Source organism: Antechinus flavipes, chromosome 4 (assembly GCF_016432865.1).
Source record: "Antechinus flavipes isolate AdamAnt ecotype Samford, QLD, Australia chromosome 4, AdamAnt_v2, whole genome shotgun sequence".
Lineage (NCBI taxonomy): Eukaryota > Metazoa > Chordata > Mammalia > Dasyuromorphia > Dasyuridae > Antechinus > Antechinus flavipes.
Window position 1 is genome coordinate 412,830,368 of NC_067401.1, and position 23,927 is coordinate 412,854,294.

Consider the following 23,927-nt stretch of genomic DNA (forward strand, 5'->3'; position numbering starts at 1 on the left):
AAGCAACATATCCCCTGAAAATTAGAATAGGCCAAATAAAAACTAACACCTCACAGTAAGAAATATTAAAATCAAAGCCAAATGATTGAAATAGATCAAGGACAAAAAAATTGAAGAATTAATGGACTGTCTGAAAATATGAACAAAAAAAGGGCCTAAATATCACATTTCAAGAAATCTTAAGAGAAAATTGCCCACATCTTGTAGAACCAGAGGGCAAAGTAGACAAAGATTTGATTGGTCACTTCTTGAAAGAAACTACAAAATGAAAACTCCTAAGAATATCACAACCAAAATCTAGAGCTTCCAGGTCAAAGAAAAAAATACTGCAAGCATCCAGAAAGAAAGAATTTAGTATCAAGAAACCATAATCACTGGAAAATTTAGAATATAGGTTCACAAAAGGAAAAGAATATGGTCTGACATATTCTTATCCAACAAAACTGAACATAGTCCTACAGTGGAAAATAATCAGATTTTAATTAAATAGGCATTTGTGATTAAAAAAAAAAAAGACTAGAGCTGCATAGAAACTTTGAAGTTTAAACACAAGATTTAAGAGAAACATAGAGTGGTAAACATAAATGAACAATGATAATTGGCTAAATGAGGACAAATTGTTTCTATTCTAATATAGGAAGATGATATTTGTGTTTCCTCTGAGTCTATCATCATGAAGATAATAAATAATCTAATTAGACAAGGCCTGGGAATGGTTCCATTATGTTCTGATGCTCTTAGAAGGAGGGGAAAAAAGAATAAACTGGGAAATGGAGGAAGGACACAAAGGATGTGGAGGAATTAGGTCATATAATTAGGATACACAAGTAGATGTCTATACAAACAAGGAGGAGGGAGTAGGGTGAACAACTCACACTTCAACCTCACTCTCATATGAATTAGTTAAAGTAAGGGAAAATACACACACACACACACACACACACACACACACACACACACACACACAGAGTTAGGTATATGAATGTATTTCATTCACTAGGGAAATAGGAAAGAAAGAGAAGAAAAAAGAAGGGAAAAATAAAAGAGTAGATCAAGGAAGGGATTTGTCCTTCTAAGCATGTGAAAAAAGTTATAGCTCTTTTGATGTGGCAAAGATTGGGAATCAAGGAATCTAAATTAAAGAATGAAAGAACAAGTTATTCTACATAAATGTGATAGAATCCTACTATGTCATATTATATAATATATAATGAAGGGATGGTATCAGAAAAATTTTAAAAGATTTCTCTAAATTGACAGAGAATGAAATGAAAAACATCAGGAGAACAATTTATATAATGATAGAGACAAGGCAAACAATTTTGAAAGAATTGGAATTTGCCAGCATAATGACCAATCATAATTTCACAGGACTAATGATGAAAGCTGCATTTATCTCCTGATAGAGAGGTAAAGGACTCAGAGTTCAGAATGAAGCAGATATTTTTTTTAACATGGTCAATGTGGAAATTTATTTTGACTAACTGTACATGTTTGTAACAGGGTTTGCTTTTCATTAGTTCTCAAATTTGATCAAAAAGATAGATTTTTGCTGATTGAAAAAACAATTTATAATTCTAAAATATAGAGAGAGGATCGTGGGAACTGAGTGTGGACCACAACATAGCATTTTCACTCTTTTTATTGTCATTTGCTTGCATTTTACTTTGCTTCTCTTTTTTGCTTGTGCAGCATGCTAATTGTATAAATATGCATGCATATATTGGATTTAACATGTATTCCTAACATTTTAACATATATTGGACTATTTGCCATCTAGGGGAGGGTGTGGGGGAATTTGGGTGAGGGGACATTGGAACACAGAGTTTTCCAAGGGCTAATGTTGAATAATTGTTCAAGTATATGTCTTAAAAACAAAAAGCTTTAAAAAAAAAAAAAGAAAAGAAATATGCTGCATTCTACTCACCTCCAACTGTGTATTTCTCTATTAGCATATGGGTCACTAACAATGTTGAGTCTTTGGAGAATCTGATGTTCTAAGAGAGAGCAAACAATCAATAAACAATAGAAAGAGCAGGATCAGATATTCTCTATGCTTTTCAGTCTATTGTGTAGCAACAAAGATGTGTTCTGCTTTAAGAAAAATTGTCTGTGAAAAGTCTGCCTGTTCCTTTCTTCCATTTCTATTAGAGATCCTAAATTCCCATAGACTATTTGCATAACAGTTCTAAAGACATGTGAATCAGATAAACTTTTCAACCATTTATTTAACAAGGAATAAATATGGTTGACCTGAACTCATCCTTAAAATGGATTTTCCCAGAGGAACTGATTAAAAAGAGAATAAAAAGGTGGAGAGCCCTTCTAGGATGAGAAGGTTGGTGGGACATAATGTTGAATGCATCTTCAATAGTGAAAAGGATTTGGGGAAATGGTGGAGAAAGAAACCTGAAAATATAGGAACAGAACCCAGAGAGGAATGAAAGAACAACATTAAACACAAGAGAGCAAAATAAATAACAAGGAAAGAGTCCAGGCAAAATATCATGAGAGATCTGAGGAGGCAAAAGTAATTTTCATATGGGAAAATGGGAGCACAGGAATGCCAGGGAAGACTTCCTGGAGAAGACAGAACCTGAAGATACTATGAATGAAGGAAACAGTTTAATAGATATAAGGGGGAAGCATTCAATAGGCTTGAGAGCTGGAATGAGCAAAGTCATACAAATGGGAGATAATAGTAGTAGAACAGAGTACAGAGAGAAATTTGATTTGACTGGTGGAAGGGGGAGGGTTGATGTGATTTTTTGCCCCCATCCAGATTATTTATTTAGCAATGCATGTAGTTGTGGAAACAAATCAGGGCCATGGTTCTTAATAGCCAAACCCCAGAACTTTGGTTTCTACATAGTTAATATGTAGTTTGGAGGGAATAAAAAAAAATACCAGGGGAAAAATTATAGGGATTGAGACATCAGTTTTATTTATTGGGGAGGTATGTGGCAAACACTGGGGTGAGAGGGAGAAGGGTAGTTCTGTGACATTCCTTAAGTCCAGTGACCTTTGGGAAGAGGAGTAATCTTGTAACTTATCCAAAATCAGGAGACTTAACAAGCAGCTGAAATTTAGCTTCACAAAATGGTAGGAAAAGGCAAAATGGAATCACTAATACTATTTATTTATTTATTTTTGATATGTAATTTTTTTCCTATTGAAACACTGGAATTTTATTGACAGTTTTAATGCTTTATGAGAATAATAGGACAAAATAGTTTAACACATAACTTGGGGCCATGACAATAATTATTTTAAAAGCTCCTTTAGTACAACAAAATCTGCATAAGGGTTTGGCAAGAGATAGGCCTATAACACAAGCAGAGTGACAGAAAGAGAGAAAAAAAGTTCCTTCTGCATTGGAAATCTCCGGTTCTTCCTTTCTCTTTCTCTATTACTATTGTTAACCCATCCTTCCAACTTTCTAATTTGAAACAGAGGGGGGAAATCCTTGAAAAAAAGAAGCACAATTAAGAAAAACAAATTCATACATTGCCCGTGTTGTAAACTGCATATCTTTGTACTTTGACTCCAACACCTCTTTATCAGAAGGGAGATAACAGGCTTCCCTCTTGATACATAGCTAATCATTGTGAAGCAGGTTGTGGTCCCTTTAAGAAACTGTATTTCCTATTGATTTGTAATTCCTTTCAGATTCCCAGCCTCTCCAGGTTGAGGCATATCAGTCCAGGAAGCCAGGGTCTTTGATTCACAAATTCTGGTCAAAGCATCCCTTTGAATTCCAATAGGAGATCCGGGCTTATCCCAGCCCCCATTGGATCTGAGCCAATTTGGGCTCTCCCAGCCCCCACTGGCTCTGATCTGCTGGGGTTTCCCAACCCCCACCAAGAGAACCAATATAATGAACTTGCATCAATTAGGGTCTTTGCAGATGGACTTCGGTCCCTTACTCAGCTACCAGGACTTTCTGCCCATTGAGAACTGCATTCTTAGTGCAAATCTCCATTTTCCATAGATCTGCCCGCTGGAATAATATTCTTTTCCAGTACCATCCTCTCTTTATCCGCACCTATTTCCCTAACCAGGCTTTATGCCTCTCTCTCAGGATTTCTAACCTTACTTCCAATCCCCATAATAAACCTCTTTTATCAATCTAGGTTTTTGGGTCATAAATTCCTTTACAGAGAACCTCTGCGATGCCAGAAGGGAGTCCCTAAAACTCCCTACCCTTGTGCCGAATCCCAAGGGGTTGCCAGGGAGCCAGACCTCTCCACTTGGTTCCCTGAACCCCAAACCTGCCACTAGACCTTGTCATTTAACTTCCTGACCACCAGAAACCCTAATCTCATTTTGGTTCCTTAAATCTAAACCTGAGAGTTCATTAAGTCCTTCAAAGTTCTAATTCTTTATGATGCTTGGTTCTATTCACTTAACTGTGAATCAGTTCATATTGTCCAGGTTTCTCTGAAATTATCCAACATCATTTCTTATAGTGCAATAATAAAATTCATATACCACAATTTGCTCAGTCTTTCCTGAAATGTCCTCTACTTTGATTCCAAATTTTTTTGGTTTTCTTCTTCCCTCCTTATTATTCTCTTGCTCTAGCCACTTAATCTCCCTTTAAGGATCAGGAAATTTGTTTTAGTTTCAGGACAAAATTTTTCCTTCTAGGCATTATCTTATTGCTACTTTCTCCTACCCACCCTGACATTCAGTTTGATTTTTTTTGCATAGCAAATTCTTCTTCCTCTTTCACTTTGGCTCCCTCCATCCCTTCTTCTACCTCCCTCCTCCTTCCCTTTCTCTCCCTTTCTTTATCCATCTCCTTCGCTCTCCCTCTCTCCCCTTTCCCTCCCTCCCTTCCCCTTCTTTCCCCCTGCCTCTCCCTCCTTTCATCTCTCTCTCTCCCTCCCCTTCTCTCCCTCTCCTTTCCCTTCCTCTTACTTCCCTTTCTTTCCCTTTTATTTCTCTCTCCCTCTCCCTCTCCTTCTCCTTCTCCCTCTTTCCCTTTCTTTCTCCCTCTCCTTCTTCCTCTCCCTCTCCTTTTTTCTCCCTCTCCCTCTCTCTCTCCCTCCCTTTCTCTCTCTGTCTCTCTCTCTCTGTTTACCCCCACCCCTTCCTCCCTGTTCATCGAACTCTGACAGGAGTATCTCCTAGTAGATCTGCTTCTCTGATTCCAAGTCACATGTTTTTTTGCTAAAGATTCCTAGGTAATTTTGCTAAAAATCTGGCAATAGCAAGGCTCAATACACTTAAGTACAGCTTGATAAATTTGGTTTTCCAATAATTATTTCATGTGGTCAAAAAATAAAAACCTTATGATTCTAATCTTATTCACAATAGAGCTAACAGATAATCAAATTGTTGCTATTGTTTAGTTGTGTCCATCTTTTCATGACTCTCTGGATCATAGCATGTCACTAATGCCCATGACATTTTCCTGGAAAAGATTTCCTGGAGTAGTTTACCATTTCCTTTTCCAGGGGATTAAGTTAAAAAAAGTGACTTACCATGGTCACCTAGCTTCTAAGTATCTGAGGCTAGATTTGAACCCCAGGTTCAGCACTTTATCCACTGAGCCATCTAGCTTCCTCTGTAAGAAAAACATCAAATTAAGAACCCATAATTCACCTGAAACTTCAGAGAATTTCAGTTTTTTATACATCTTTCTGTTTCTATCATTACTAAAACCTTACACCTAATATGATGGACACTATCATTAACAGACTGAAGAAAGAATCTGAAAAAAAAAAATCCATGAGACTCTGATTTGAAAAATGAGCCCTTATGTCTCTTAAAGTTATCAGAGATTTCAAAATGGGAAAAAGAAGATTTAAAATTTCCTTACAAATATTAGTGTAATTTTATATATGTTAAGTCTTTAATCCAATTTTTAGAACTTATCATTAAGAACATGCTCAAGGCCTGTATATTCCATTAGAAGCACTTAGGAATCAATTTCAATTCTTACATACATGTAAATATATACAAATATGTATATATATGTATATATATATATATATATATATATATATATATACACACACCCACACACATGTGGGTATATGTATATATGGATGTGTGCATATCTTGCTTCTCAGCTTTCCCAGGCACAGATGACATAAACACAAGCGGTAACTACATGATGGAGCTTTACTGTGTAAACAAGATTCCTTTATGCTCTGTGATCGCTTTATGATGTGTGAACTTCCTTGATTAGGTCAACAAGGGACCAAGGTGTAGGCTAAACTAACAAGCTAACTACCTCTCTCCAGCTTTAAATAGTTGGAGGAATTTCACCATTTCACCAGTGCACCTGTGAGAAGACTACATGTTCCGGTCATCAGTTTGGGAGTCAAGGAAGTAAACCTTCCCACTCGTATCAGAGATCAGGAAGTGGGGAGAGGGAGAGGATTTTCTATTCTATTCTCTCCTCCCACCCCTCATTCATCATGTTGTTAGAAAGACCTGAACACTAGGAGTCAGTTCAGAGATACATTACAATTCAAATTGCTTAAGGGAAAAAGGAGCATCTAGTGACTGGGAGACCCATCAGCCTTCCCTCACTTCAATCCATTTCACTTGCATGTCATGACATCATCTCCCTGATGTCAGTGATGAAGGAAGGACAAACAACAAAAACCAGCTATGGATTCCCCAAAGTTTTTGATCTGGTTAATTAGCTTGGCCAGGAGAGATGATCCACCTAAGTAAATGAGGACCTGACAAAGACAGAATGAACTTCAAAATACCCAATTATGGTTTTTATAATATATTTAGTCATATATAATATTATATACATTTATAATATATATATATAATTCTTTTATATTTTTAAATTTACCCTTTGCAGCATGTGTATCCCAAAGGTCTCCCTCACTAACAATTTTTACATGATTTTGAGACCACTCTTCCAATGTACATTTTGTGTATTTTGGAGAAAGCCTGCACTAGGCTGGTGGGGAGAAAGTTAATATGAATAATTCTTATTAAACCATATGAGAAAATGCTGTTGCTAAAAAGGAGCACATTGGTAGGTGCTCAAGAGAATTGTTAGAATACCCCACAGAATTACCCCTTCCCATAATCTGACAGTCATCAACTGCCTTCTTGGGGACTCAATTTGTGAATAGGAGTGCAAGCTGAAGGCAATAGCCCAGAGATCATTTCTTTGTGCCTTTGGCAAATGTTTCATGATGCTTTCACATAAATAAGATATATAAATGATGTGGACACATGATGAGATTCAGGAGAGAAAAGATGAGGCACAAAGATTGTGAAAAATCATGATGAGGTGTTCTCCCTGGCAAAAGTTACCTTTATTAACGAGTAAGAGGACAGAAAAAATCCAAATATGATTTTGTGCTGTAATTTGGGAAGTAATTCTTTCTGACTTCGAAGCTTCAGTCTGTATTGATTTTGATTTGAATGGGTGAGACTAATGTGTGACTACCTAATATCCCCTATTCTCCACCTCCCTTTACACGTAAACAACTTGGATAATTTTTCAGAATTAAATGGACCGAAGAAATCTGTGGCTTGATTGGTTAACTCAATAGTTCTAAGTATCTTGTTAACAAGTTTAATAATAATCATGCTTATTATTTTGATGAAGTTATTTCACATCTGTACTTTTGTCCCTCATACCAACTCCGTAGGGTAGAATAAAATTGGTCCATTCACTAGTCCTTTTCATTGAAAGCTTTCCATCTGTTACTAGGCAGATCACTTAGCCAGTTAGCCAGAGTACTTAGAAAGTCCACTAGGCTATGACAAATATCCTAAAGTATAAGACATGGTCTTTGGGATATCATGAAACCTATAATTTTGTTGGGACAGGCAAGATGAGCAGACAGGAAAAAATGAGGAAAATAAGCCTGTCAACAATTAAGGTCCAAATTCTTTCCTATAGACTCTTCAATGCTTATCGTCACAGACAAGATTCCATGACCTCTTACTCTGGGCTCTGTCTTCCTCAGAGGCACAAGACCTCAAGGGCCATATGAAGCTGGTAGGAAAGCAGAATGCACCTTAAAAAGGTTAAATGAATAGATAGAGTCAGAATCACTGACATTTCTAGAGCATTTTAAAGACTGCAAAGTGTTTTATTTCTATTTTATCCTCACAATAGCCCCAGAAGGAAGGATAGATGATATTATTTCCTTTTACCTATTATCCCCATTTTACAGAGAAAGAGACTGAGGCTCAGGTTATGGAACTGAGTTGTACATAGTGACCCAGCAAATAGGACAAAGGAAGGATTTGAATGCAGGTCTCTTTAAACTCTAAGCTTAGACTAGTGCGCTCTCCCCCTTCTTCATACTATATTCTCCTATACCAAGATGCCTCTAAGTGGCAAATGGGTAACAGTGAGGGAGAGCAAGGTGGGAGTAGAAATCTGATGAATTTTTAGTTGGAACAGAAAACCCAAGTTCAAAATCTACCTCTGCCACATTGTTTTTGCAACCTTGGGGAGAGGGACCTCACCTGTTAAGTCAGGGGGTGATCCTCCAGATTCCTTCTAATTCTAAAAAATTGCATGGTGCTTAAAAGCCCCATGTGTAAAGGGATCTTTTAATTTGCCTAGTTGGGCCAATTTAAGGTGAGAATTTTCCTAGAAGAACTCCATCAGAAAGCTCATGGGAAAACAGAGCAAAGTGGACAAGGCCAGTGTGGATGAGGTACTTACTGGACAATGTGAAAAGGATCTGGGAGTTTCATTAGCTCCTCAAATTTCAAGAACCCCAAACTGAATTTATTCCCTGTCTCCTCGATCTTGACCCTCCTTCTGACATCAGCAGGACAGATAAGGACAAATGCATATATGGGGACAGATGGATATGGCAAAAATATCCCTCACCATCTGGACAGTGGGGTCCCAGAGCAGGTGCTTCAGAGCTGAAAGCATTAGATCCCATTGGAGGGACTTCAGATTTCTCACCTGGAAAATGAAAGGGTAAATTAGAAAATCTCTGCAGTTCCTTCCATCTCTGTTATTGAGGCCTTCCCTACTGTTGTCTGTGGCATTTCCATTCACCCTATTCCCCCTTGTTTGTAATCTCTGCAATTTTCTTTCATTTCCAAACAGTTCCCAAATCCTGTCTATCCTAACATGAATAGTAGTTACTATTTTATATAACATTTTAAAGTTTACTAATTACCTTACTTACTCAATCCTCACAGCAGTTCTACACTGTTATTATTTCCATTTCAATGATGAGGAAACTGAGGCTGAGAGGTTAATCATGTGCCATCTAGTTAAGTGTCTTCAGGAGTCAGAAATCAGGCTTTTCTGATTTGTAGACTCATACCTTTTATGTAGCATTTTTCAACTGGACCCCTGCCACCTCCCTGATACAACCTCTCATTACCACCCCCCCTCAAGGCTATACCAATCGACTCCTACTATGGGGGATGTTTTTCTCCCCTTTGTTCCATCCTACAAATTATCCTTCAAGCTACTACCAGGACACACTCTTTGAATGGACAAATCTGCTCATGGGACTTTCCTCTCAAAAATTCTCTAATAGCTCCAGATTAAGTTCAAACACCTTTGCCTCTCATAAATCTCAACATAATCTGGTACCTCTCCACTTTTCCACAGCTAGCTGTTTATTGTAGTATCCTTTCAGTCATGTCTACCTTTTTTTTTTTTTTTTTTGGACAAAAGATACAGGAGTAGTTTGCCATCTCCTTTTGCAGATGAGGAAATTGAGTGAAGTGACTGGCCCAGGATCACACAGGTGGTACCAATCTGAGGGCAGATTTGAACTTGGGTATGCCTGATTCTAGGTGAGGCATTTTGTGGTCTGACTCATTTCTGCATCTGGAATGTCCTATGTACACAGTAAGTGCATGATAAATATTGTTTCTGAAGGGATACCAACACAGAAGCAAGATCATACTTGTGTGGCTTGACTGCAGGAGGCAATATGTGGAAGTAGAAGAGATATAGATTTCAGATTGATATGAGGTAATTCCACTAACAATTCCAGCAGTCTGAAAATGGGATGGATTGCCTCCAGAAGCAGAAGTTTTTCCATCACTAAAAGTCTTCAAGAAGATACAGTTATGACCTCTTGTTAGGGTTAGGATTCCTGGTCATTAATGAGGAGCTAGAAACAGAATTCTTCTCTGAAAGAAATTCTATTATTCTATGAACTATAAAAAGCATAGCATCTAGGAGTTCATAAAGCCTAGATTTCTTATTTCTGAGGTCATTGAATCCTAACCATAGACAGGTAGGTACTGGAATAAGTGTAAAGTCATCCACTCAATTTCTCCTGAAATTATTTATTTGCCCAACCAAAGGATGGCAAGTTCAGGCTTTGTAGCAGTTTGTGTGAAAACAATCTCAAAAATATTGAGGTCTTAATGGATGGGCATGATGACTCATCTCAAGTTTCCAATCAAGTACAGCAAGAGGGAGAGAACAGGCACTCAGAAAGTCCTGAGATCAAAGTCTAGTGCTGAATTCAGACACTTACTAAGTATATGGGCAACTTATTTAACTTTTTTTTGTCTGTTTGCATTAATAATAGCTTATTATTATTACAATGAAATATCTGAAAAACTATGATGTGGAACAGATATATGATTGATTTAGTGTGGCTCCAGAGACTAGCACGAGAATGAAGGGGCAGAGGGGGCAGCTGCTGCCAGAGCTGGTGAGTCAGTGGATAGAGAGCAGGAGGGGATAGAGATCTGAATTCAAATTTGGCTTCAGACATTTACTAGCTATGTGATCCTGGGCAGGTCATTTCACCTCTGTCTCAGTTTCACTATCTGGAAAATAAGCATGATAGTAACACCTACCTCTCAGGATTGTGAGAATCCAATGAGATGATTGTAAAGTGCTTAGTACAGTGCCAGGTGTGTTGTAAGTGCTACGTAAATATTAGTATTTAACATCATGTTTAGCTTAGTTTTATTTAATAGTATTATTATTATATTAAGAGGCAGACTTTAGTTTAATGTAAGAAAGAATTTGCTAACAATAACAGCTGTCCAGGGAGCTCTGCCTCCTTAATTTACTAATCTTTACAAGTGTTCAGATAGACATTGGATGCCCAATCGCTGGGGCTTTTGTGAGATGACATGTGTATTAGGTAGGAATTGGACCAGGTGACCTTCAGAATCCTTTCTGATTGTACAATTGTGTGATTTTCCCATGTGATGGCTACCTGTGCTCTCCCACTGAGGATTCTTCATGTTTGAATCATTGTCAGAGATCTCCTTGGCCAGCTTTCCTCCCTCTATTAAAAACTTAACTATATGGACAATTACTTCTTGTTCCTGCCCAAGGGCCCTGCCCCCATCTTTCTAAGCTGATCTTGGTAGTAAGTTGATGAATCCCTAGCAGGTAGAACAATTGCATTTTCACAGGGATGCATGCTGCCAGTTGACAGAGGATGATTCTACTAGTGAGAAATCCAGAAATTCAGGTAGTAGGCAGATAGAAAGTAAAAAAAAAAAAAAAAAAAAAAAAAAAAACTTATTTATTTCCTCTAGTTTCATTTAAAAATTTTTTAAAATTAAAAATAAAAATTTTTATTAAACTGTGCGTACCCTTTGATCCAGCAGTGTTACTACTGGACTTATATCCCAAAGAAATTTTAAAGGAGGGAAAGGGACCTGTATGTGCCAAAATGTGTGTGGTGGCCCTGTTTGTAGTGGCTAGAAGCTGGAAAATGAATGGATGCCCATCAATTGGAGAATGGTTGGGTAAATTGTGGTAGATGAATATTATGGAATATTATTGTTCTGTAAGAAATGACCAGCAGGATGAATACAGAGAGGCTTGGAGAGACTTACATGAACTGATGCTGAGTGAAATGAGCAGAACCAGGAGGTCATTATACACTTCAACAACGATATTACATGAGGATGTATTCTGATGGAAGTGGATTTCTTCGACAAAGAAAAGATCTAATTCAGTTCCAATTGAGCAATGATGGACAGAAGCAGCTACACCCAAAGAAAGAACACTGGGAAATGAATGTAAACTGCTTGCATTTTTGTTTTTCTTCCCGGGTTATTTTTACCTTCCGAATCCAATTCTTCCTGTGCAACAAGAGAACTGTTTGTTCTGCACACATATATTGTATCTAGGATATACTGTGACATATTTAACATGTATAAGACTGCCTGCCATCTAGGGGAGGGGATGGAGGGAAGGTGGAACAGAAGTGAGTGCAAGGGATAATGTTGTAAAAAATTACCCATTATTCTGTCAATAAAAACTTATTTAAAAATAAGAACTTTTATGTTTCAGATTCTCTCCTTTATCCCTATTCCCAACCCCCATTAAGAAACTACATGTGAAGTTATGCAATACGTTTCCATAAAAGTCATGAAAGAAAACATAGATCTCCCACCCTAATTAAAAAAAAAAAAAAACTCAAGAAAGTAAAGTTTAAAAAGAAAGAGAGAGAGAGTATGATTTAATTTGTATTCAGAGACAATCAGTTTCTTCTCTGGGTATGAATAGGATTTTTCTCATAAGTCCTTCAGAGAAGGACTCTCTGAGAATAACAAAGTCATTTATAGCTGGTCAACCCAGAACATTGCTATTACTTTGTATAAAGTACATTTCAATTTGCTTTTTTCCCCAAGAGCATTCTGCTCATCACTTCCTGTTATAACAATGTAGAAGGAAGTTATTTGGGGACCCTCAGACTTTCTAGGCCCACCCTGGGTAAATCACTGAAATCTCAGCTTCAGTTTCCTCATCTATAAAACAAGGATAGTAATAGCCCCTACACTTGCTAGGATCAAGTGAGATAAAACATTATAAAGTACTTTGTAAACCTTGAAGTGCTATCTAAATGCCAGCCATTATTATATTTTCATATGAAAATTGCAGATTCTATTTAAAAAAGAGGATGGCAGTCATCTGCAATTTTTATAGCAGAAAAAGGCCACAGTTTATGTGGTCACCCTCTGCATTTCTGGGTTTTGGTATCCATTTTACTTCTGTGACTTCGGCATCGATAGGTCCTCTAGCACTGTCTCTTCCTGCTAGAATGTAATACTATCTTGAAGGCAAAAAGTTCTCATTTTTATACTGATATATCCTGTGCTTACAATGCTTTGCACAATCAGCACTTAATAAATACTTTCTAAGGGGCAGCTAGTTGGGATAATAGATAAAGCACCAGCCCTGAAGTCAGGAGGACCTGAGTGCAAGTCCAGCCTCAGACACTTAACACTTCCTGGCTGTGTGACCCTGGGCAAGTCACTTAACCCCAATTGCCTCAACAATAAATAAACAAATAAACACACAAATAAATAAATAAATGCTTGCTAAGAAATAATAAATAACTTAAACTAGGGGATTTTAACCTTTTGGGCGTATATCTTAGACCCCTTTGGTATCCTGATGAAACTTAGAGGCTCCTCAGAATTATGTCTTTTTAAAAATACATGGGATTAGAAAGGAAACCAATTATTTCAAAATAATTTTTCCCATGAAAGTGCGTGGATCCATCGAAATCTGTCTTTGGACACATTGGGGAGTCCACAGATCCACAGTTAAAAACTCCTGACCTACCTCCATGAATAATTGCTCTCTTGGAGAACCCTACTGTCCTGTTTCCACTTTTCATCCAACTGCATTTAGATATAGCTTTCCCCTTGGTATCCATCACAAAAAGTGCCTATTCCATGGTTTCACTGCCCCACCTTCCCAGGGGCTGGTGGCTGACCTCCCCCTATCACAGGGGTGGGGCAGGGAGAGCAGATGTAGAATTAGTTGAGCAAACCTCAGATGTCAATCAGTGTACACTGGCTTAGGATCTGAGGGTGATCCCTCTTCTCCTGGCCCTTGCTCTCTCCATGCCCCAGAGGGATGGATACCTGATACTTTGTAGTCTGTAAGGGATACAGTCTCAGATCTCCTGCCAGGCCACCTGCATTCCTGGAGCCTTATCAACAGGGAGACCTTGGAGGGAGGTGGACACGTAGTCACTTGGATTCCCACTAGTCCCTCCCTGGAGGGCTTTCTGGGAAAAGGTTCCCCTTTCTCCAATTCAGTCAAGTGTAAAAGATGATACTAGAACCTTCCTTAGCGTCCCATGAGAGGAAAGACTGATTCCTTTAGTCAAATTTGGAAAATTCTAACTACCTCCCCTTCCTTGAAAATCTCAGTTATCAAAATGTTTATTTTCTTCTCTGAGACAATTCAAAGCATATTTTCCAGAATTCCGAAGGAGAAATCCTTCTTTCACTTTTTCCGCAAATCTTTATTTAAATACCTACTATGTGACATATCAGTTGCCAGGAGCACAAAGACAAAAATGATATAATACTTGCCTCCAATAAGCTTGAACTCGGGGAATCAGCGGATGTATCAGATACATGAATAGAAAATGGATACAAATTAAGAAGTTTTTAGGGAGTAAGGGGAGAACTAGAAATTGGAGACATCAGGAAAGACTTGAAATAGAAAGGAAAGCTAGGAATACCAAGACTTTGTGTCACCAGTGTATTAAAGTACATTTAGATTAAAAATTCATTTATTCATTGTGCATTTTATGAAAAACTTCTCATATACAGAACATTAAATTGGGTAAAATAAATGCCTAGAAATGATACCATTCCTTGTTCCCATGGAGTTTGTGTGGGTCACAGATTAATATATATATATATATATGTATGTATGTATATCTTCCCTAGTAGATACAGTATATATATATATATATCTTCCCTACTAGATACATCACATATATACATGATATCCATTAAAGCTTTTAAAGACAAAACATGGTGTGAGGTTATCGTTACTAATGGGGACAGTGAAAGACTTTATAGGGGATGGAGCATCTGAAGTGGGCTTTAAAAGAGGAACATCACAGTCAAGAGGAAGATCATTCATTCAATAAATGTCATGATTAAAAGCGAGATAATAGAATCATGGGTGGAGAGCTGGAAGGAGTCCCAAAGACCATCTAGAACAACCCTCTTATTTTAGAGGAGAGAAACTGAGGCCCAGAGAAGTTGAATCATTTGCTCTAAGACCACAAGGGTGTAAAAGAAAGAAGAGATAGGGAATGGGATGGGGTCGGGTGAGATTTGAACCCAGGTCTGATAACTGCAGAGTTAATACTTGTTTCTGCTCTACCCAATGCTTCCCCAGAGAAGCTCTGTGTGTGTGTGTGTGTGTGTGTGTGTGTGTGTGTGTGTGTGTGTTTGGAAGAAAAATATAGAGTGCAAGAGAGGGAGAGAGGCACCAGATTGTGGAGGACTTACAATGACAATGAACAAGCCTGAACTTGACTAGTTAAGTCATTAGAGAAATTAATGATAATGTCTGAGCAAAGAAATAATGCCATTAGATCTACACATGAGGAACAACCAACAAGCATTAAATGAATACTTATTCTATTTCTATTACTGCTCCAGGAGCTGAGCTTTTAGTTAGGAAGAGAAGTTGCACAGTCTGACCAAATCTCAGCAGGTTTTCCCCTTCTCAATAGTCATGGGCTCAACATCCTCTAGGTCCATTGCTACTGGACAGACATAACTGCTCATACCCCTTTAATGAGAAAGGAGAGATCAACCCCAAGATTTTTATTACAATGGAAGACCGGGCCAAGCTATCTTGACACCAGGTTCTAATCTTGGGTCTCACCATTGGTCCCGCTGCTGCACCCGGTAGATCAGCAGGACCCTGTCCAGATGTGGCCATGTGATCATCTGCTATACTCTTAAGGAATCTTGAGCCTTGCCATTTGCCTTGATGCTTATCCACCTACTTTCCAGCTATGCTTCTTGGAATATATTGCATCCTTAAAAGGGGAGTTCTTTAAAAATAGGGGCTGCCAAGTTCACTTCTCTTTGTGTTCCTAGAGCTTAGTCCAGTGCTCAATATATAGTCAGTGCCTTATAAATGCTTCTATGATTTTTTTTTTTTTTTGCTATAGTAAACTCCCAGTGAGGAAATTCCCTCCACCAATGCATACAATGATTATTCTGCAATCAACAGACTCAGAGTTGCCTAGGGGCACAGAGAGGTGATAATTTTCCATGTCTGAGATGGACTTGAACCAGAATTTCCCTATTCCTAGGTGATTATTACACACACTGACTCTACCAACTAAAAGCATTCCATCTCTCCTGTCACTCCTCTCTTTTCAAAATGAATGAATGTGGTTATCTATGCATAGGGAACTATGTGAACTCTGGAAATGCAAAGAGATAAATAAAATATTGCCTGTTCTCAAGAAGCTCAGGTTCTAATAGGGGAAATTTAGCCCCACAGAACATACATACAGCTCAGATCTAAAGTCAGATTTTGACTCAGAACAAAAGGCTTCATGATCCTTTAGATGTAGTAGCAAAGCTGATAAGAATGTCCATTCATTTCCAGTGATAAATTCATAATTAGTTTCTGATATTGAACTAGTTTCTAGCACTTTCCATTTTGGATCTTCAGTAGTTGCAACTGCAGCGACATCCTATACTCCCTATCAGGCTGAATTTCCTCATTTGTGAAATGGGGATAATGAAAACACTATTTCATAGTGTTTTTGTGAATAACAAATGAGATTAAGTACATAAAGGGTTTTGTAAACTTTTAATGCAAATTAGTAATAATAATAATAATATAATGATAAAACCTAATTTGGCTTTTTTTCCTTCTTACAAAATAAGGCAATGTGTATAAGTCTTCAACATGTGGGAAGAAAGCATTTTGCAATCCAGGAGAATTGAAAGGAATAACTGGAAATGGGGGGTGTCCAAGTTTCCACTTTATGGAAGGGGAAGCCTGGGCTTGAACCACTTTTCCCTCCCATCCCACATCAGAATCCTTTGACTATTCCTGTACTTCTGTACTCATGACCAGTCACAGAGAAAGTTTGGCTTGGCACTGAGTCCAGCCAGCTGGAAGGGATTTTGATTTCTCTTCTTCTAGGGAGAAAAAGGACCAACACAGAAGAGACAATCTAACAAAAGCCAAAAGAATTTAGAGGCATTGGCAAGGAATTTAGAGCCTAAGCAATTAGGAGATCAATCCCCTTTGTGGTTAACAGTTAAGCCCATTCTTGAAATATCCCATTAAACTCCTTCATTAGTATTAATGCTCATAATCCTGTTATTGAAGGGGTTTGCCCACTCTCATTATCATCATCTCCATGAGATCTTCATCCCCAGGACTCAGTGCATAAAAGAAGTGTGTGTGTGTGTGGGGGGGGTTTCCTGGATAGGAGTGGGCATCCCTATGCCAGTGAGCTTAGTGACCTCAGGATCCATCCCATCTAAACTGATCTAGTGACGCTCAGGGCTGTGAGCCAGCTAACCAAAAAGGCTAAGGGGAAATCAGAACAGCTCCTTGTGGCGTCACAATTTAAATCAGGTCTGGGGCCCCAGGCACAGATTCAGAGATAAATGTTCTTACCAAAGGGAAACTTGCTCAATTTCTGTGTCAAAGGAAACAAAGAGAACATGTCTGCTTGGGGGTTGTTCCAGCATACCTTCTGTCATTCTTCAAGTTGTCTTTCCAGGAAACCCAGTATCTCCATATTTTAGATACATGATTGTCCCTATGTGGATCCTCCCTCCAATTCAGATCAAAATCCATTTAAACTGTTCATTATCTGTGATTCTTGTCTGTGACATTCCAAAAATCTGACTTAGAAGCCACCCAATATGGTGGAGGAGGAGGAGACATTAATCTCTCCCTTTAGCCCTTGATATTGCTAGATAACAATGGACCACATAACTTGACCCTTGGCTTTCTCTTACCCTCACTACATGAATAGCCCACCACGATTTCCAGTCATATTCCATATTCCATGAAGTCCTTTATGCTATTTTTCATTGTCTCTCAGAGAGCTTCAGCTTTAATTCTTTGGGAAGTGTGGTATTCCATGATTCACAGCAATAATCAGAATTAAAATGGAAAAAAAAATGAACCTCTGTTTTAGAAACAAATTTGAGGTGATTAAAAGAACTGTAGTTTTTCAAATACAGATAGTCAAGGTCTCTGTCCCTAAATGGGACTATACTACCCTTTTTTTGAGTTTTTATATTTGTTAATCATAGTTTTTCTGTATCTCCCCATGCTATCAGACCATTATTTAATTTCTACATGATATTAATTTTGCTTAAGTAGCCTACTTTTGTCACAAGCTAGGAAACCATATAACCTATTGTGTAAAAATGCAGCATAACCTTTCAAACATAAGAATCCAGAGAAACTTAGTAAAACAGGTGTATTTAAACAATTGGAATAGTCCTTCAAAGAAAGTGTGAACACAGTTTAATATGCTCAATAGGGAACTGAGAGGATGTAAGAAGAGGAAGTAGAAAGATTAAGAGTAAAGAAAACATTGAGAGGAGAAAATTTTCACAAGCAAAACAAAATCCATGATTCAGTTGGGGAAGGAGGATCAAAAGGGAAAATAAGAATTAGATTATAAGGGAGGTGCCTATCAATGTTATATGAACAAAGTATATCCTTATTGCTTCATAAGAAATGAAGAGAGAGATTGTTTCAGAGAATCCTGGGTATTGTGAACTGATGCCGAGGAAAGTGAACAAGATCAGAAAAACAGCTTACATAATGACTTTGATGAATAACAACTTTGAAAGATTTAAGAACTCTAATCAATGCAATGGCCAACCACAATTCCAAAAATCTAAAATGAGCCATGTTACACACATCTGATTGAGAAATGATGGATCCAGGGTATAGAAAAAGACAAACATTTTTGGATATGGTCACTGTGTGGATTCACTTTTGCTTTGTTGTTGTTATTGAGTTATTTTAGTTGAATCTGACTCATGACCCCAGTTGAGGTTTTCTCAGCAAAGATACTGGAGTGGTTTGCTATTGCCTTCTCCAGCTTATTTTACAGATAAGGAAACTGAGGCAAATGAAATCAAGCAACTTGCCCCAGGATCATACAGCTAGTAGGTGAAGTTAAGTCTTTCTGTCTCTTGTCATTTTTCTTAACTATATTTATTTGTTACTAGAATCCTCTTTCTCTTCCCACTCCTTACTCTGCCTGGCCTTCTTTCCTTCATTTAACTGGGGAGAAATGTGATAATGAAAAAAGAAAGATATTTTAATGGACAAAAAAGAATAGAAAGATATTCAGAAGGAAGCATAGACAAATAGCACAATTCTAAAAGTAACATGTGGAATTTAGTAGACACTAAAAACAAACAAAAACCATACAAACATGTAGAATGAAAAAAATGTTCAGTGTTCCCATAGAACATATCTTTAGTTGTCTAGAATCTGTATTCATGGAATTCTATGGTATTAGGATATTATACTCTACTTAGGTCTTTTCTAATCTTTCTTAATGTTAATACTTCCCTCTGTTTATGGTTTCCAATTTATCCTCTGTATAGTGTGTACAGAATTGTTAGCATATTTCCCCCTTATATCATTAGACTATGAACTCTTTGAGGGAAGGGACTGCCTTTCTTTGTATCCACTCATTTAACTCACTGAGTGGCACACAGTAGGTGCTTAATATTTACTGATTGATCGACTCAAATCCTACAAGTCCTTCAAGTCCCACTACAAATGTAACTTTGTCCATGAAGATTTCTCTGATACTCTCAGCCAAAAGTGAGTTCTTCCTTTTCAAAATAACAACTCTTGTTCATGCACTCATCATATTCTATTATTTGTGTTATGGAGAGTGAAACATAGTAATGAAAAGATCATTGGAGATGGAGACAAGAAAGGACCTCACATGAAATTCTGCCCCAACACATATCAAATATCTCAATTTCCTCATTTAAAAATGAGTATAATAATATCCATGGTACCTACCTCATAGGAGTGTAGCGATATCAAAAGAAATGTTATATAGGGTATCCCAAAAATCTTAGTGTAGTTTTAGGCTATTAAAACTAAAAATTGAGTTAAGACTTTTGAGATTCTAGATATGATTTGACTATTTTAAAGTCAGCTATCATTATACTATTATTATATTTTTTTCATACAAATTTTATTCTTCTCAAGAGATTGTAAGCTCCTTAAGGGACCCCAGTCTCCTGCTTCTTTCATAGCAGGAATCCAATTATTCCCTTGAAGAAGATGGACAGAAGAAATTCTATAGGGCTATCTATTTATATTTTCTTTCAAGCCACATGTAAACAGGCTCATAACAATACCTTGTGGGTATCTATCTCACAAGAGTGTAGTGATATGAAAAGAAATAGCATACAATGTCCCAAAAACTTAATGTAGTTTCATGCAATTAAAGCTAAAAACTGTATACATATACCTACATGGCTATACAAACACATACCCATATATACATATCCTTTACATAAAATGAAATTTAATTCAATAGAGTAAAATGTAGCTTTAAAAACCACCTTCTAACAGTCTTAAAAATACCTCCAAGGTATCTTCCAAAGGCACTTAATAAATCTGGCCTCAGATATTTTCTGGCTGTGTGATATTGCTGTTACCATGAATAATGTTATTCTGGTCCTGCTCACTTTACTCTGCAAGAATTTGTGTGAGTCTTTCCAGGTTTTTCTGAGAGCATCCTGCTTGTGATTTCTTATAGCACAATAATATTCCTTTATAATTGCATACTGAAATTTCTTCAGTCATTCTCTAAATAATAGGAATTCCCTCAATTTTCCATTCTTTGAAATGCTGCTATAAATATTTTTGTACAAGTAGGTCTTTTCCTTGGCCCCTCCTTTAAAATAATCTCTGTGATGCAGACCTAGTAGTGGTATTTCTGTGTGACAGAATATACATTGTTTTATAGCCCTTTGGGCATAGTCCCAAATTTGCTTTCAAGAATGGTTGGATCAATTCACAATTCCATCAACAATGCACTAGTGTCCCCTCCATTTATAATTTTTTCCTGTCATATTAGCCAATCTGATAGATGTGGAGTAGTACTTCAGAATCGTTTTGATTTGCATTTTTCTAATCAATAGTGATTTTAAGGCATTTTTTTATATAACTATACATAGCATTGATTTCTTTCTTCTGAAAACTGACTGTTATATAAAACTTTTAACCTTTAACCATTTGTCAATTAGAGAATGCCTAGTATTCTTATAAATTTGACTCAGTCCCCTATATATATGAGGAATGAGGTCTTTATCAGAGAAATTTGCTATAAAAATTTCCCACTACCTTTCTGTTTTTCTTCTAATCTTGGCTGCACTGGCTTTGTTTGTGCAAAACCTTATCAAGTCAATATAATCAAAACTATCCATTTTACATCTCATAGTGCTATCTCTAGTTTAGTTATGAATTCTTTGTTTCTCCATAGATCTGACAGTTATACCATTCCTTGTTTTCCTAACTTATTTATGGTGTTACCCTTTATGTCTAAATCAGGTACCCATTTTGACCTTATCTTGGTATATAGTGTAAGATGTTTTTCTATACCTAGTTTTTGCCATCTATTTCCCATTTTTCCTAGCAGCTTTGTAAAATAGTGAGTTCTTGTGTTCTTGTCCCAAAAGCTTAGGTCTTTAGGGTTATCAAATACTCGATTACTATGGTAATTTATCATTGTGCTTTATGTACTATGTCACTGATCCATTATTTTTTAACCAGTATCAGATTGCTTTGATGATGACCATTTTATAATATAATTGGAGATCTGGTAAAACTAGACTACTTTGCTTTACTTTTATTTTTCAATTAATTCTTTTGATATTCTTGGTTAACTATGCATTTACTTCCAATCCATTTCCCCCTATCCTTTCTAACCTGTCCATCCTCAAGTATTGTATTTCTGACTACTCCTTGCCCCAATCTGCTCTCCCTTTTTTCAACACCTCCTACTTTGCTCCTACTTCCCCATAGTGTAAAATAGATTTCAATACCCAACTGAGTATGTTATTCTCTTTTTGAACTAATTTCTGAGAGAAATATTCAAGTATCATTTCCTCCATTTCCCCCTCCATTGTAATAGATCTTTTATTCCTCTTTATGTGAAATAATTTACCCTATTCTTCCTCTCCCTTCTCTCTTCTCCCAGTACAATCCTCTTTCTCATCCCTTAATTTTTTATATCACTCATCAAAGTCAACTTACATCCATTTTCTCTGTCTATGTATATTCCTTTTAACTACTCTAAAGTGATAAAGTTCTTAAGAGTTATAAGTATCATCTTAAATGCCTCATTTCTAAAATACGTAGAGGACTGATTCAAATTTATAAGAATACAAGTTATTCCTCAGCTGGTCAAAGGATATGAATAGACAAATTTCAGATGAAGAAATTAAAGCCATTTCTAGTCTAGAGGATATGAAACTGGTCTAAATCACTATTGATTAGAAAAATGTAAATTAAGATAAATTTGAGGTACCACTTCATACTCTTAGATTGGCTAAGATGACAGTAAAAAATAATGATAAATATTGGAGGGGATGTCAGAAAACTGGGACACTGATACATTGCTGGTGGAATTGGTGGAATGTTCCAACCATTCTGGAGAGCAATTTGGAACCATGCCCAAAGAGGTATAAAACTGTGCATACCCTTTGATCCGGCAGCCTCACTACTGGGTTTGTATTCCAAAGAGATAACAAAAAAAGGGGGAAAGACCCACATGTATAAAAAATTTTGTGGCAACTCTTTTTGTAGTATCAAGGAAGTGGAAATTGAATGAATGCCCATCAATTGGGGAATGGTTGAAAAAGTCATATATAAAAGTAATGGAATATTATTGTTCTCTAAGAAATGATAAACAGGTTGATTTCAGAAAAACCTATATGAATTAATGCCGAGTGAAGTGAGCAAAACTAGTAAAACATGGTACACAGCAACAGCAAGATTATGTGATGATTTACTGTGATGGACTTGACTTTTCTAAGCAATGCAGTGATTCAATTCAATTCCAGTAGACTTGTGATTAAAAATATCAGTCATTCCAGAGAGAGAACTTTGGAAATCTAATGTGGACTGAAGCATAATATTTTCCTCTATCTGTTTGTTTCTTTCTCGTGTTTTTTTTTTTTTTCCTTTTGGTCTGATTTTTCTTGTACAATATGACAAATATGGAAATATGAAAAACAAAATTTTAAAAAGTTGTTGACTCAAAAAAATCCTATACACCACAAGCATCATCTTACCATGTAAGGATGTAAATAATTTAACTTTATCGAATCTCTTATGTTTTCGCTCTTGTTTACTTTTTTATGCTTCTTTTGAAGCATTGTATTTGAAAATCAAAATTTCTGTTTGGCTGATCTCTTCATCAAGAATATCTGATAGTGGGGCTGTTAGGTGGTACAGTGGATAAAGCACTAATCCTGAAGTCAGGAGGACCTGAGTTCAAATTTGACCTCAGACACAACACTTCCTAGCTGTGTGACCTTAGGCAAGTCACTTAACCCCAATTGCCTCAGCAAAAAAAAAAAGAATATCTGATAGTCCTCTATTTCATCAAATATTCATTTGATTATATTGTTTCACTAGGTAGATGATTTTTTATTGTCTTTTCTTTGCAGATTATCATATTTCAGGCCCTTTGATCCTTTAATGTAGAAGCTGCTAAATTCAATGTAACCTGACTGTGGCTTTGTAATATTTTTATTGTTTCTTTCTGGTTGCTTATTATACTTTCTCCTTGAACTGGGAGCTCTGAAATTTGACTATAATATTCATGGGAATTTTCATTTTAAGAAATTAAAATAAAGCCAGATGAATAAAGACTTAAAATTAAAGACAAACGACATTAAAACACAGGTTAAAATATTTGAATATTATTTTGACAAAAAATTAATTTTTTCATTCATTTCATCTTTTAGGTTGTTGTTCAGTTGTTTCAGTCATGACTGACTCTTTGTGACCCTTTTTGGTATTTTCTTGGCAGAGATACTGGAGTAGTTTGCTATTTTCTTCTCCAGCTCATGTTAGAGATGAGGAAACTAAAGAAAACAGAGTAAAATTATATACAGCCAGTAAGTGTTTGAGGCTAGAGATGAACTCGGAGAGAGAA